This window comes from Cnephaeus nilssonii (assembly GCF_951640355.1).
Source record: "Cnephaeus nilssonii genome assembly, chromosome: 11".
Taxonomy (NCBI): Eukaryota; Metazoa; Chordata; class Mammalia; order Chiroptera; family Vespertilionidae; genus Cnephaeus; species Cnephaeus nilssonii.
Genome location: NC_137082.1, coordinates 90,444,657 through 90,461,633, shown reverse-complemented (window position 1 = coordinate 90,461,633; position 16,977 = coordinate 90,444,657). Strand labels below are relative to the sequence as shown.

Here is a 16,977-nt window from a genome sequence, read left to right as displayed (position 1 = left end):
GTATGCTTTTTTCTTATATGACTAGAGGCCCAGTGCATGATTGAATCATGCACGTGTAGGGTCCCCTACATGCTTTCGCTTTTCTTGGTGGAGCTGGGTGCCTGTCCACTCGTGCACCAGGCCTTTCAGAAGCCTCCGGCTCAGTGGAGGCTTCTGAAAGGCCTGGTGCCGGAGCAGACAGGCACCCAGGTCCCCCACTTTTGTTTTTTTTTTGTTTTTGTTTTTGTTTTTGCTGTGAAAGAGCTCATTTATTGGGGTGGTGGACTCAGTGGATCCAAAGTGGAGAGCTGGTGAAGGGATCGGTGGCTTGCAGTTTCAAGCGCTGGTTCTCAGTCCTGCGGCACCTGTTTATGGATCGCTTCGGCGAGGCTGGGCCAGGTCAGGGCCGCATGCACTTTGGCATCCGGGCCAGGGATGCTCTCCAGGCCCCACAGGGTGAAGCGGCTGAAACTGGCGGAGGCACGAATAAAGCGGTCGAAGTCCCACTCCAGCGCCTCCGGGGGTTCCACCAGCTCCTGCTCCTCCTTGTCGGATCCCGCTGAAAAGTCCTGCTTCCCCACCGACTGCTCTTCCATCACCATCACGTATCCCAGCAGGCCAGGCGGCACCTCCACCTCCTCGCCCCTCAGACTGCGGCCCGAAACGACACTTCGAGTCCATCGGGACCCTGAAGGATGGCCGGGGTGAAAAAGCGCCCCACAGGGGCGGGCTGGTTAACCGGGACTTCACAGGGCAGGAGGTGCAGCATGTGCGCAGAGTGACGGGGCGGGGCGTAGGTGGATGCGGTGCTTCTCCTTGTCTTCCTCGTCGCTGCTCTCCATCCTCTGCCGGGTTTCCGTGGTTTCCGTGGCTCGCTGACTGAGGCCAGAGCTCGCTCCCCCACTTTTGATGATCCGCGGCCGCTGAGGGGGTCTCCCCTGCTGTTGAGAGGTGCAGGGGGTGGGACCCCCTCAGCAGCCCGGATCTGGCCGTTGAGAGGCACAGGGGGCGGGACTCCCGCCCCCTGCGCCTCTCAACAGCAGCGTAGCCCCGCTCAGTGGCAGCGGATCCGTGCCTCTCAATGGCCGGATAGGCCACCCTGAGTCCCGCCCCCCAGCCTCCGCCGCCCAATCGTGGGCGTAGCGGAGTGATGGTAATTTACATGGTACGCTATTATTAGATAGGATACTCAGGGGTGACATGTCAATAAGGATGACATGTCTATCCTCATGGCATGCATCAAGCAATCGGTTACTTTTTAAATTGGATGTATTCATTTCTATTAAAAAACAATAATCTCTTTTTAAGTTTATCTATCTCTTCATTATTTTAACAATCTCCAAAACTGTCTTGAACATGTGTGATGAGAGAATGTCTCCCATTTACATACATTTCTCCATTCATATCCATGACAGTGTTTTGGAATCTTGAAATTACCTTAATTACTTTTAGTAGGCAGTGTTTTCCTTAATAGTTGAAAACATTATTCTTTTGATAATGTTTTCATCCAATAAAACTTATTGCACGGGGTGTTTCCCAGAAGTACTGGGACCTGCAGATTCTTCTCACAATTAATCTCTTCAGATAAAGACAGATATTTCTAGAGGGGAGTTAAATTATGCATAAAATTATTCTCATTTATTCAGTATTTTTTTAAGGTTGGTATACTCTGTAATGCTTAAACTCTTGGTAAGTAGGACGAGAAGCCCCTAGGATTGCCCTGATGCCCCTCAGAAGGGCTGAGAGGGAGTATCCGCTGCCTTCAGCTCTTGGATGCTTTGGTTATTGATTTGGCAAACCCCATGTGTTTGCAAGCTCTCCTGTGAAAGAGCATCTCTGAACTTAGAAACAATTAGTTGATCTTCCCATTTTCTAACACAGCATCTTTTAGAGTTAGTTATATGTTATAAAGCAGACAAGAGAGTAAGGAGAAGACGAAGTTTTGGAAACATATCTCACCTTGAAATTTTCTATATTCAGAAACAAGTGTACACACACACACATACCTACATACACTCACAAACACACAAACAGAGTCTAGTCCATCAATGTTTAAACTAGTGAAATGGGGAATAAATGGTGATAAGAAGAGATTCATAGTAGAAAAAGATTTCAAAATTCCAACAGGGGATAGGCATGGCATATAAGTTCATAGGCATCTAAGGGACACTGAATTCATTTATATAGCAAAGTACACATGTATCTTCATGTAATAAAGAAAAAAAAACACAAAAAAACAATATATATATTGTTTTGCAAAGGCACTCCTATGTAATACACCAGTGTCTTCAGTTTGCTTCAGTGCTTAAAGCTCAGTATGCTATGGCTGCCCATATAAAGCTGATCAATGTGTTTCAGAAGGGCAGTGAATCAAGGTCATACTTCCTTAGTTCCATATACTCCCACCTTCCTCCTCTTTCATTGCCTTCAGAGTTAGAATGAAATAGTGAAAGATTATATTACCACAATACCAATAAAAACCACGAATGCAATAAGGATTTTGCGGGAAGACTATAAAGTATGTCACAGTTGCAAACAGCATTGCCAGGCTTGGGATTTCCAGCCATATGGATGGGTGTTGCTGCTTCTGGATATTGCATCCCATACCTTTTTGGGGACATTTCTGAGGCACCATAACTTCTCTGAATGAGGGGACAGGTAGACGCACATTCTCATGGAAACGTGAAGGCTGTCCGCCTGTGTGCAGGGCAGTGAAGCCAGGCATTCTAAGGAAAACGGCCATCCCGGGAATCCGGCGTATGGCTCAGGTTGTGAAGATTCTGAATCGGAAAGTCCACTCTGCTGTGCTTCTCCTGGGAATACGTGAAGGATACTGGCACTTATTATTATGCTCATTACTGTCTCTAAAATTTCATGGTGATAATGTGGAAGATGATCTCCTGTAGTCATTTCCTTTTTAATTTAAGTGCGTTTAAAAACATAATTTTACCCATCCTACTGCTATGCTTCCCTCCAGCAGCTGTGCAGTAGAATAAGTTAAGGCGCTAAGGGATTCTTTTTAAGGAAATTTGACATCTGTTTTCATGATCAATATGCTCCTGCACTTCCCTTAGGTAGAGATATTTTGTCAATTTGTTTCTGAAAAACATGATGGTGCAGCTTTATTTGTATTAAATTGCACTCATTCTCAGTACCCCAGAAGAATGTTAACGTTTTATTTTTGGTCTGGACATAGAGGGACAAAGCCCATTAATTTACACCACAAATGACAGTAAATTGGGTGATGATAGGAACACCGGAGCACACAAACAGATGATAAAAAGAGATCTAGAACAAAATAACCAACATTGCTTATACTTCTTAACGCCATTTTGGTTACGTAAGGCGAAGTGAAAGTGGGATGACAGTTGTGAGGATGTGAAACACAGAATTTATTCTTGTGTTGTTATGTATTAGTTATGTTATTATTTTCCATCTGAACAATTGTAAACCTACTTTTGCTCTAACCTGTATATGGAGAGACATCCAAACACCGATTTTTAAAAATATTTTTATTGATTTCAGAGAGGAAGGTAGAGGGAGAGATAGAAATATCAATGATGAGAGAGAAGAGAATCATTGATTGGCTTCCTCCTGCACACCCCCTACTGGGGATCCAGCCTACAAGCATGTGCCCCGATCAGGAATCGAACCGCAACCTCCTGGTTCATAGGTCGATGCTCAACCACTGAGCCGTGCCAGCTGGGCCAAACACTGATTTTTGATAGCTGGGTAATATTTCCTGCATACCTACTTTACAAAGAAACTTGTGGCTGATAGAAATAGAAACAAGACATGTGCCCATTTGTAGTAACCAGTATCAAGGAAAGTTTAACAAATGGGATTAGTACATACTGAAGCGTCGCATTAGACTCTAAACAAGTGATGGTTCCTTTCAAAATGACAGAATTTTCTAAACATGGCCCATCTATTTACTCAAACTCATGCAATGATGCAGAAAGACCACCCATGTGGGGAAATAGAGTCATTTGATAAAACTAGTTTCTGTGCTGTCATCAGTTGGGATTGAAGAATGTCAGGGAAGGAGTGTGATAAAATTTAAGTTCATGAATGTAGGAATCACAAAGGCATTCCAAAGCAAGGGAGAGGGGGTCATCACATCACCATTATAAAAGTGGAAAAAAGTATGTCACAAAGAGAACCTGATGGGTTGTGGTGTATTGTTTGGCACAAAGAAGAGAGGTGTGCATTTCATAATCATGGGTTGAAACATTATCACTGGGAGGTGAAAACTTCTAAAGTTTAATAACCAGGGTAAATGGCAATTGCCACCTCTCCATTGATTTCTCTGATCTGTTTTCAGTTTGGATACTTTTTATTAGCTTGTCATATTGTCAATTTGTGATTCTGAAATGAAAGTATTATAGACCCTGGTTAGAATTGGTCCATGAATACTATTATAAAACTCAAAAGGACCCACATGGTATGCCAGGACCATTTCTTCTCATTTCTTTGTACAATCCTGTATAATAAAAGCCTAAAATGGAAATTGATTGAATGGCGGAATGACTGGTGGAACGACCAGTTGCTATGATGTGCACTGACCACCAGGGGGCAGACACTCAACACAGAAGCTGCCCCCAGTCCGCAGGCCCCAGGCCATCCAAGGTGGGTGCAAGCGGGCCCCCCCCCCCACGATTGCCCTGCCTGTAGCCCCACAAATCGGCCCTGATTGCTGGCCAGGCCTAGGGACCCTACTTGTGAAAGAATTTCATGCACCGGGCCTCTAGTGTAATAATAATCTACACTAAAAAAGAGAAACATGCAAATTAACCATCACTCAGCTATGCCCACCAGCCAATCAGGAGGGAATATGCAAATTAGAAGGAGAAAGATGGCAGCCACTCAGATGTTCCAGGCCAGGAGGGGCAGGACGCCTGCTATGAGAGGGAGGGCGGGGTGATGGAATCTACAGGACCGGCACTCTAGCCATAGCGAAGGTGAGTCTGCAGCGAAGACAAAGACGGCAGACTCTGGCCAGAGCCTGCAGCAAAGGTGGCAAACTCCGGCCGGAGCAAAGGCCTGGGTCCCAGGTGCCAGAGGAAAACCAGTGCTGGAAGCCAAGGGAAAGAAGACCTATTGCATGAATCTCTTCATGCAACGGGCCTCTAGTAATAATAATAATAATAATAATAATAATAATAATAATAATTGAATGTGCATCACCGTATTTAGAGTCAGATTTTAGGAATTAGACCATAGCCTTTGGAGTAGATAAAATAGTGAAGTTAGAAAAATCAAGAGCTCAAATGAGTCATTTAATTATTCTCTAGTTAAAATTTAATCATCTCCATACTTTTTGAAAGTCCAGAAACTCAACCCATGATTATGAAATACACACCTCTCTTCTTTGTGCCAAACAATACACCAACAAAGAAACAGAATAAACTATATCTTTAAAGGCCAACAAGCCATTTAGCGTATTTCATAATAAAGCTCCCCTCTCCCCCCGCCAAAAAAAAGAGGAGTGTGACTTATTCCTTAATTTGGGAGATAGGACTGAACTTAAAATATAGCTACTCATGTGTTTTCTTGTTGTTATAGTCACACATATACACACAATATCAACCAATCAATCAATTAAAAGACAAAGTACTTAAAAATATTAGATCCTCTCTTATCTTAAATTTTACTGAAATGTTTCCTAACCAGTGAATATTTTTCATCCTTTTGGTGTTCTCTCTCTCTTCTCTTCTCTTCTCTCTCTCTCTCTCTCTCTCTCTCTCTCTCTCTCTCTCTCTCTCTCTCTCTCTCCCCCTCACCCCCATATATATATTCCTTTTTTCAGAAATCAGGTGTTAACCCTACTGAGTGAAATAAAATAGAGTGCTTATTCAGAACCAGGTAAACTATACTGAATTTCCCAATTAAGCCGCAAGAACATGGAAGAAGGTCTTGGAGTCATAGTCTTTCCCCCTTGTTCTCTAGAATTATACTCAATCACATATTTCTCTCATTCTGGTATTTCACTATTCAGGTCCAGCTGGTGTTAACTACTGTTCCTTTGGATGTTAGAATGTATTTCTTTACCCATCTCTTCATGGATATTAAGATCAATATAATTTTGGATATTGAAGGACCTTACAGTATTTCTATATAGGATAATGTGAGTCACATGTGAAATCAAGTCTTTGAAGGCACTGATTTAGAAAATGTTTTTCTTTTTCCAATTTTTTTTTAAAATTACAAGATGTCAATGGGTTTCCAAAAGAAAAAAATAAATAAAGGAAAAGAAAGAAAAAGAAAAATTATCTATAATAATAAAAGTGTAATATGCTAATTAGACCAGACAGCCAAATGACTGCCGGACGTCATTCTGGACATCCTTCCGGATGAAACCATGGCAACAGGGGCCAAGGCAGAGGTGGTTAGGGGGCGATCAGACAGGCAGGCAGAGGCGGTTAGGGCGGTCCTGGATTGCGAGAGGGATGTCCGAGGGGTCCCGGATTGTGAGAGGGATGTCCGAGGGGTCCCGGATTGTGAGAGGGATGTCCGAGGGGTCCCGGATTGTGAGAGGGTGCAGGCTGGACTGAGGGACCATCCACCCACCCCCCATGCATGAATTTTGTGCACCGGACCTGTTGTTACTTTATAAAATCCCTTAATATAAATAGTTTCAAATTGAGGGCCTGGGAAGTTTGGGCAAACTAGCTCAGCCAATCTCTCCTGCACATGAATTTAGCACATGCAATGGGATAGGAGCTGCTAGGTGGTTAAAATTAGAGTGGAGTCATTACAATGTCTCAATCCTATCCATTCAATCCTTATCATGTGTCTTGGATCCATTCACTTCTCTCCACTTCAAAGATCTTCCCACCTCCACTCTCTTACATTTTATATGTGTTCTAAGCATCTTTCAGATATTAACCCTTTGCACTCGCTTGCTTTTTTCTTCTACTCGGGATTTAATGCTAACCGTGTCAAGTCACACTCGACATCCGAGTGCAAAAGGATAAAACATAAATTGGATCATATCCCTTCTCTGTTCAGCATTTTAAAGGTGCTTCCATTGCCTCGGTATAGACGCAGAAATGTTAGCAATGCCTGCCTGTCTTTCCTCTGCGTCCTGCACCGCCCCCAGTCTCGTGTCCTGGGTCTATCCCATTCTTCCTTGGCTCTTAGCTGCGCTGGCCCTGAATCAGAATCTCAAGTGCCTGGAGGATTTTGTGCATACTTCTTCTAGAACAGTCGTTCTCTCCATCCTATTTCTGACCAGTTCCTTTCAGCTTCTTCCCCTTCACATCCTGCACTACAATATTTCTGTTAAAACGCCCTGTGATTCCCTACATTTTTCAACCACCACTGGTGGTGGTTGATAATCATATACTTATTCCTCCGAATATTCATATCATAATTCTCTAACTCTTCCAATTCTAGAAGTGAAGTGACTCGTTTCTCCTTACTACTTTTGTATTTCCAGTGTCTAAAAATAATGCTTGGTGCATAGTTAGATGGCCATGACATTGAATTGCATAATGAAGTCAAAACAATTTTCTAACTTTGGAAGGGGGTGGATAGCAGATTGAGACCTATCTCTTCTACTGTGCCAGAGGGAACAGAAATACATATACTGAAGTAATGCTGTCCTATTTGTAATGAAATACAATAGATTTCTTTTAAACAGGAAATAAATATTTTAGGAAGTACAGCATTTTTATTATTGAAAATCTTTTAAAAAAAGAATTAATAAAACTGATGACCAATTTTCAACTTTTTTTTTTTTTACATATAATTCATATGGGAGATAATAATTATCTGGAGGACCAGAGTAGGTGGGCAATACAGCTGGATGTTCTGGGGATGAAGGGATCTTGGCTATACCTGAACCCTATACATATTGAGGAATCAGAATCACTAAGTTCTATTAACTCTGTGCCTTAAATATTTATCTCCTCTTTTCCTAGTCCATTACCATGGCCCTAGTTGAGGCTTTTATAATTTCTCACCTGTAAAGTTTCAATTATCTTTTTAATAATGTTCCTGCATTTAATATTTCCATATCTCATTCTTCCTTTGTACTTTCACCAAGTCATCTTTTTATAGCAGGTTTGATTAAGTCACTCTCTGATTCAAAATTACCCAGCAGCTACTTCACATTAGCTTCGGCATAAAATTTAGAACTCCGCCTGGCTGGTGTGGCTCAGTGATGGAGCATCCACCTATAAACCAGGAGGTCACAGTTCGATTCCTGGGTCAGGGCACATCCCCAGGTTGCAGACTCAATCCCCAATGTGGGACGTGCAGGAGGCAGCCGATCCATGATTCTCTCTCATCACTGATGTTTCTCTCTCTCCCTCTCCCTTCTTCTCTGAAATCAATAAAAATACATTTTTAAAAAATTTACAACTTCTTCCCAGGCACATAAGACTATCATTGATGTGGTGCCTGCTCGTATCTCAACTCACTAATATCATTATACATTCTATAGTGCTGCACTGTTAAGCTAGAATTCTTGAAAGTCCTTAAAATATCTCCTAATCTGTCCACTCTGATCAGATTTATCTCATCCTACTTTACAAATCCCTATAACTTCCCAGCCTCAGAATACATTATCCGTTATCTTTGCAGCAAACTTAGACCCTCTACCCTTCGTTCACACAGTACATTGTACATAATTTCATGAAGAAACTGTGTTATCATAGTTGTTCCTAGAGCAAACATATTTTTTATCTTTGCATCTAAAGTCTCCCATAATGCCTGAACAAAGTAGGCATGTGATATTTGTAGAAAAAATAAATTTAAGTATTTGTCTCTTTAATGTTTCCCTATTTTAACTGTTATTTTATCTCCTAAAAAAGTTCTTCTGATAAAATTGAAGAATCTTGAGTTATTTGTTGGTTTTCTTTTGTTGTTTCATTTTTATTATAGGAAAAAAATCAATTTTCTAAATTCCCCTCTATTACCTCATCCAACTTCCTTCTTTCTGGCTTCTGTGACTGTGTGGCTTCACTCCTGACCTCCACTTTCTGCCTGCCAACTTCCCTCTTCTCAGGCACAAGAAACATTTTTCTTTTTCCTTTCTTCCATTCATTGTAATCTTACCAGTGTTGTCAGAAATATTCTCAGAAAGTACATTTTTATAAGAGAGCTTCTTTATTTTTACTTAGATGGTTTTCACTTCCCATATCATTTTCTACTTTTGAAAAAGTCATTCTATTGAGTATTTCACAGAAACTGAAATAAGTTCTCTTCTATTGAGCTATTTAGAAATACTCTCTTGAGAGTATATGTGCATAGGTATGTATGCCCTCGATAAACAGTTTGAGGATAACAAAATTATCCCCTTTATTTAAATAACCAATAATGTTTAAATGTCTTTTTAGAAATTTCCTTAGTAAATGACTGCCAGGCAGAAAATAGCAGATATTAAAAATTACAAATCAATGCACTGAAAACAACAGTTTCTCACCTATTAAAAGCATCACAGTTGACACCTGCACAGGACCCAACCTTTCTGTGGTTTGGGGTTGCTATCTGCCCTATAATGCAAAGTAAAGGGTGTGTCATCTGGAAGACTTCTCCTCTGATCAAACCTTTTACATAGTTGGGTGGGGGACATTAAATCACCTTTATATATATATATATATATATATATATATATATATATATATATATATATATATATATATTGATTGATCTCAGAGAGGAAGGGAGAGGGAGAGACAGATAGAAACATCAATGATGACAGAGAATCATGGATTGGCTGCCTCCTGCACACCCCCTACTGGGGATTGAGCCCGTTACCCGGGCATGTGCCCTTGACTGGAATCAAACCCTGGACGCTTCAGTCCACAGGCCAACGCTCTATCCACTGAGCCACACCAGCTAGGGGAGTCCCCTTCTATTTTAGATACAGCAATTACAAAAATATCAAACAATTTATTTGAAAATTCTTAAGTAACTTGAATTATGCAGATGTTTGTAATCAGGTAAAAAAGCCTCCTGAAAGTCAATATTTGGCTTTACGTAGAGATCATGTAAAAGTTGCATCTCTGGTAAGAAAAAACTATCTCAAATGGCATGATTTGGTGAGTGATGACTTAAAGCTAGCTAATTCATTTGATTAGACTTCAATGCTAATGAGGCATAGGCAATCAGTTTTGTCCCACTACTGACCCCTTTGATTTCATTAATTTTAATTAAGATTTCCATTTAACCTCTGTCAATTTTCTCGCAAATATATGCTTTCAGTTACAAAAGGGATTGTACCAAATGAGTGATCTATTGAACCTACTGCCATTATTAGAAAACATAATGCATATTGGTGCCAAAGGGTCTGTATAGAAATGATAATGCCTTAATAATAGGTAATTTTTTTCAGCCAATTCTCCCAGGGGAATTATTTGACCTCTAGTCATTCACTAATAATCCATTTCAGATACTGCAAAGATCAACAGATGGAATGGATGCTTTATTTATGAGTACCAATTTTTTAAATATATATTTTTTATTGATTTCAGAGAGGAAAGAAGAGAGAGAGAGAGATAGAAACATCAATGATGAGAGAGAATCATTGATCGGCTGCCTCCTGCATGCCCCCCTACTGGGGATCAAGCCCATAACCCGGGCATGTGCCCTGACCTCCTGGTTCACAGGTTGATGCTCAACCACTGAGCCACTCACCGGGCTATGAGTACTAATTAAATATTGAGTTAAATCTCTAGTTCATTAATTTACTTCAATAACAATCTATATACATAAAAGGCTAATTTGCAAAGTGTCCCCTCGGGAGTTCGATCGCTTGCTATGATGTTCACTGACCACAAGGGGGTGACATGGAACATAACGGGCGACCAGCGGCTGCGGCAGGGCACTGAGGGAGCAAGGGAAGGAGGAGGAGGGAAGATGGGGAACCTGATCAGCCCTGATCCCTGGCCATGCCTAGGGACCCTACCCATGCATGAATTTCGTGCACCGGGCCTCTAGTTAAAAATAAGCTATTTGCCTTTAGATTAATATTGTTATACATTTCTAATATATTATCATAGATATTTTTGTTACATTTCTCCAGAGTTCTTTTTTGCATTTATTTGAGCAACATCAATAGCAGAAACAGAATTAGTACCCCCTGCAGGTGTTGGCCCCTAGGCCATCGGCCTGTGGTAGTAATCTCATACATATGTAAAGGCTAACTTTTGTAAAGTATGAAATAATGATCAGATGCGGGTGGTAAAATGCACTTCAATATACCTTCTAAGCTTCATGGAGCAATAACAACACCACAAGTTTGTACCAGAAAATCAGTGCAAAATAGGATTTTGTCCAAACGGGGACTAGGAAATTGATGAGATACAATAACTGGCCTGCCAAAGGCCACACAAAAAGGTTGGTAACTAGAAGTTGAACCCTGAACCCAGGTCATTTGACCTCAAAATGTTTTAAGCCTACGACATAGACCAGTGCTTTTCAACCACTGGTGTGCCGTAAGAATTTTTCAAACATGCAATACTATTTACTCAGGGCCACTGACTTCTTTTCTTCTTAGATTATCAAACAAAAACATGACAACAGCCAACACAACAATAGCTATCTGGTGTGAATGAATCAAAATTATACCTTTTTCTTTTGTCAGATCAGCAAAAAAATATATGATATTTTTTGGTGTGCCACAGAGCTTAAGTGATTAGTTTGTGTGTGCCATGAGATGAAAAAGGTTGAAAATTCCTCCCCTAGACCCTATCTTAGATACTCTAAGAGTCATAAACAAAGAGAATAAGACATTATAAATTTTGTTTTACAAGCGCAAAAGGTGTCTTTTAAGTAGAAAGGATAGGTACATTCCTTTGTGCAACCATCCTGATTCTTAATAAAATGCTTCTACCCTTACGAATATTAGTGACTACAAGTTTTTGATCCTATATTAGGTAAAAATAAATCATATTTCTACTGTGCTTCGCCCACTTTCCTGAACACCACGAATCACTTTTTTTCCTCTGTGAGACGATCATGTGGTTCTTCTCCTTTAATCTATTAATATGTTGATGGTGTCCTCCCTGCCGCGGCTTCTTGCTACCAGGATGATGATAATGATGAAACTCATCAGCAGCAATGTGCGGGGAGGAGATGGGGGGGGGGGGGTGCACAGAGCACAGCAGGGTCCTGCAGCACGCCCCTCCTCCCGCCTTCGAGCCGTCATGGGCGGGAATAAGGAGGATGTCCAGAAAACTTCCTGTCCTCCTGGGAAGCCCCTGAAACTCCCACATCCCCTTTCTGAGGACCACCATCTGGCAGAGTCCAGACCTCAAAGAGAAGCTGTCATTTAACTAGTTACCCACTGGCCCTCCAGGAAGTGACCCTCAAGGTGAATCCAGTGATGTTTATCTCAGTCGCCACCGAGCCCAAGATTTCAAGGCCATCAAACCTCTCTGGGACACGTACTGGTACAGTTCACACATCTCATTACCTGACATACTTTTCCCCAACACTTTCGCATCCTTAAACGTCTCCACTCTGAAACTCGGTCTGTCAGCACCAAAACGTCCTCTTCTAGCCTTTTTTTCTGGGGGACGGTTTCGCCTTCCTCTGCAGGAAATCTGTCTCTCCTCTTATGACCCTGCTCCCCTGCAAACCTCTCAAGCATGGTGTCTTGGTCTTGGAGGTTAGTGTAGTATCCCCCCTACCCATGCCACCTCCCCCTTGCTACTTCTAGAGAATTATTTCTTTTTTAAATACATATTTTTATTGATTTCAGAGAGGAAATCAATGAAATATATTGATTTTTATTTATAATATTTAATATAAATAAAAGAGAGAGAGAAACATCAATGATGGAGAGAATCATTGATTGACTGCCCCCTGCATGCCACTTACTAGGGATCGAGCCTGCAACCTGCCTGGCCAGGAATCAAACCATGACCTCCTGGAGGTGGGGTTTAGTCACTAGAATCATTTAATTTTAATTTGTAAAATGAGACGAGTAGCATTTTGATAGCACTGCAAACATGAAAAACACATGAATGTCTACAAGCATAACACTAAATATATTTTTGGCTTATTCACTCACTGGAATATGGTTAATCAATTAAATTATGTGCATAAAAGCTACATACATCCATGTTGATAAATCTCAAAACTATAATATTGAACCAGTAAAGCAAGTCATTAAAGATACATACTATTTACTGAACACAAATGAACTATTTCTGTAGAGACTTACATATTTAATAAAATAATAAAAACTAGTGAGAAAATTAAAAATGTTCAGAATGATAGCTATGTCTGAAAAGGTTCAATAAATCTAGGTGCTAAATACAACAGTTTTGCCTGGATGGCATGGCTCAGCAGTTGACCTTGAACATTGACCTATGAACCAAGAGGCCACCAGTCTATTCCTGGTCAAGGGCACATGCCTGGGTTGCAGGCTTGATCCCCAGTGGGGGACCTGCAGGAGGCAGCTGATAAATGATCTCTCTCATCATTGATGTTTTTATCTTTCCCCCTCCTTTCCTCTCTGAAATCAATAAAAATAAATAAATAAATAAATAAATAAATAAATAAATAAATAGTTTTCTTTACATCTAATATAAAGGCTGGTGCCAAACACAAGGGTATTAACATTCTGGAACATTTTCATGCACACATTTAAAAGAATCCCTCAGATTCCATGTTAAGATCCTGAAGAACTGAATAATGAGAAATTACTGTATATTTGGTGGGCGAAATAATGGTGACTAGAAAAGGGGTACAAAATATTAAAGCTCCTAATAAGATAGGCATAAGCTTTACAGTAAAGTGAAGAAATATTCAGAGCCTTCCTTAGAAATAAAGTATTTGAACCACTTTCTAATAACCAAATAGAAATATAATTTTAAACCAGAATAAATGACAGTCCATATTCACAGTGAAATCAGGGAGAAGACTTACACTCTGCAAACACTATTCAGTCATTTTCTAGTAACAACTACACAGACTACAGCACAGGGTGCATGAGATAGCTCAATGTTTTAAACAAGGATGAAATCAATTACTCTTGGTTCTGATGAGAAAATGAAAGAGTTGAAGAAGTCTGAATTCCTTAAATCACGGGTATATTTCTTTCTCAGAATAGCTAATAACCTCATGGCAAAAGCGAATGGGTCATAAAAACTGAGTAATTGTAAACAAAAACATTATACATAAATTTCTTATCATTGAGCTCTTTGAGAATGATTCATGCCCTGGTTTGGGTTACACTCTATTTAGTGACAATATTGCACATGTTGATAAGTTAAAAAAAAAACACAACTTAGTATTGAAACAGATGATACATAAGAGAGAAGCAAACATTTGGGGTCCAACCAAACCCTTCCTAACAGACTTCAGACAAGAGCGTCAGACGACTTTAAATAAAATAACACAAAAGGATGATTAACAGAGAGAACGCAAACCTCAGACAAAAGCCGCAGTGACATGCCTACCTGGGAAAAGCCCAGCACAGGCTGCACCTTGAAATACTGTACATTAATATATAATTTTAATATGCAGCCCGATGGAAACTGATTTGCATGTTATAATTACCTTTCCAACTGTCTTTCATGAGACAAATACATAGCTATTAACAAAACTTTAATATATCACCATCTTTGACTCAATAAATTTGCTTTATGATATTGCTCAATCTTTCTCAGGAAATGGCAAAACCCCTTATGCTTCATTAAGCACAAAGAATTGCAAAGATGTGATGTTTTAATATTACTGTGAAAGAAGACTTCATAGCAGTAGCTAAATTAATGACACTGTTTTCCAATAATGGCAACACAAGAACTCTCTTATTAACATTATTAATGTGAGTTAAATTAGGTCTTGGCTTATGTGAAGCTAGCTTTGTGGCAATCAAGATGAGACAGGATCACTCAAGAAGTGCAGAGGAAGATTAATGTTCATGCTGAATTCATCTTGTGATGTGTTAGTCCCTATCATTTCTGCGAAAAGCGGGGAATCAATCTACTTCTATACAAATAGAAATGCAAAATAAATATGTTCCTCACCCTCTAGGAGACATAAACTTCCCGATATACTGAAGGAAAAAACCCGTATGTATAAATAGAATTACAAAGTTACTTTCAATGGGAACAAATCAGGAATAATAGGGCTTTTAAGGGTGCATATAAAAGAGAAGCAACTGCTATAAAATATAGAAGAAGGGCCCTAGCCGGTTTTGATCAGTGGATAGAGCATTGGCCTGTGGACTGAAGAAGTGGGAAATTGGGTCTCTGAATGGTTTGCCTCAAAACAAGAGAAGTTCTATTGGGACGGTACCCACAAATTACCTGAAAGATGGGGGAAATGTGTAGCTAGCGATGGACATTACTTTGAATAAAGCACTTCTGATGTTTCTCTTGAAATTATCGTGTTTTCCTTGATTACAAAATCCGAATTAACCAATAACCTAGTGTCTGTCTACCTATCTATCTATCTATGTATCTATCTATCATCTATCACCCCCCCCCTATCTATCATTTACCTGTTACTTATCTCTCTCCATATATCTATCCACTCATGGGCTAGTTGCAAATGCATAAGTGACATAGCAAATTGAATGTTTTGTTCAGTACAATGTTCCAGTCTGTTTTATCCCAGAGCGTGTAATTTAGCTGCCTGCTCTTTATTGGCTCCTGCAATGCCATCCTCGTAAGACTGTAAACGCAATAGCACCCCTGAGCCACAGGGCTCGCAGCCCGCACACAGCCCTGTCCCATTTCTAAGGGATGAACTTGGTAGGTTCCCTTGGTAGATAAGCAACTATTGAAAAATCAAATGCTGCGTGTCAGACAAATTGCTCTGTGTAGCACTCTGCTGGATGAATTAATTGCCTTTTGTGTGGTTCTGTATGAGCTGCCAGTCCATAGTGGCATATTATTGGGAAGCGAGAGAATAATGATGGTTTCATAAACCCTTCAGGAAAAGTTTCTGCTTATTGCTTAACTCGGACGTCTAAAAGTTAGTTTTGTTTGCTCCAAATAGAGGAAAATAGAGTATTTTTAGGTAGAAACAAATATGCATACTACTATTATAATCATAATTTTCCTATCTTTTCTACAATAGGCATTTTTCTCTAGAGTACTATGGAGGTCTTTCTCCTAAGAAATATAAAAAATTTGGAAAGTATTTATTAATTTTATCTCTTCCAGTCATAAAATTGATTATTCAATTCTTTAAAATAATATTGCAATAAAATGGTTATGATAATTTTATATTTCAAAATAATGTAAACAATTAAAAACTGCTGTGTAATCCAATGAAATTACAATTTAAAATTATGTAAATTACTTTCCTGGTAGTTATTTATGATAAGTAGTTATAAGATTTGAAGGATGGAAGGTTCATCATAAATACATCTGCATGATATAGAAGAAATCAGCATGGCCGGCATGGCTCAGTGGTTGAGCGTTGACCTATGAACCAGGAGGTCAGGGTTCGATTCCAGGTCAGGCCACATGCTTGGGTAGCAGGCTCTATTCCCAGTGGAGGGCATGCAGGAGGCAGCCGATCAATGATTCTCTCTCATCATTGATGTTTCTATCCCTCTCTCCTTCTCCCTTTCTCTCTGAAATCAATTAAAATATATTTTTAAAAAAGAAGAAATTGAAGTATACAAAGTTGATGATTCTGCATTTTTAGCATAAAAGATTACTTCTTAGTTTATTAAACTGATAGAATGTTAACTGAGCAATATAAATGTATCTCATTTTTAAAGTGTCTTGATGAAAACACTTAAATATTAGCATTTAACAGCACTTAGTATTTTTTTGCAATTTGACAAACATTTATTGTAAAAGAAACCATGGAGAGGATAAAGGGGGTCAAATATATGGTGATGGAAGGAGACTAAACTTGGGGTGGTGAGCACACAGTGCAATATACAGATGATGTATTATAACATTGTACATATTAAACTTATATGCTTTTATTAATCAATGTCACCCCAATAAATGTAATAAAAATAAAAATAGCAGAAATCATTGTATAGGCATATTTTTTTACAGTAGGCTTACACTA

The 16,977-nt window shown here is 39.7% G+C and overlaps 1 pseudogene across 1 annotated transcript; it reads right to left on the bottom strand.

The window, feature by feature from the left end:
* Positions 1–266: 266 nt before the first annotated feature.
* Positions 267–821, bottom strand: LOC307107722 (ribonuclease H2 subunit C-like; annotated as a pseudogene). Its single transcript has one exon. The product of its transcript is annotated as a ribonuclease H2 subunit C-like (transcript).
* Positions 822–16,977: the final 16,156 nt, after the last annotated feature.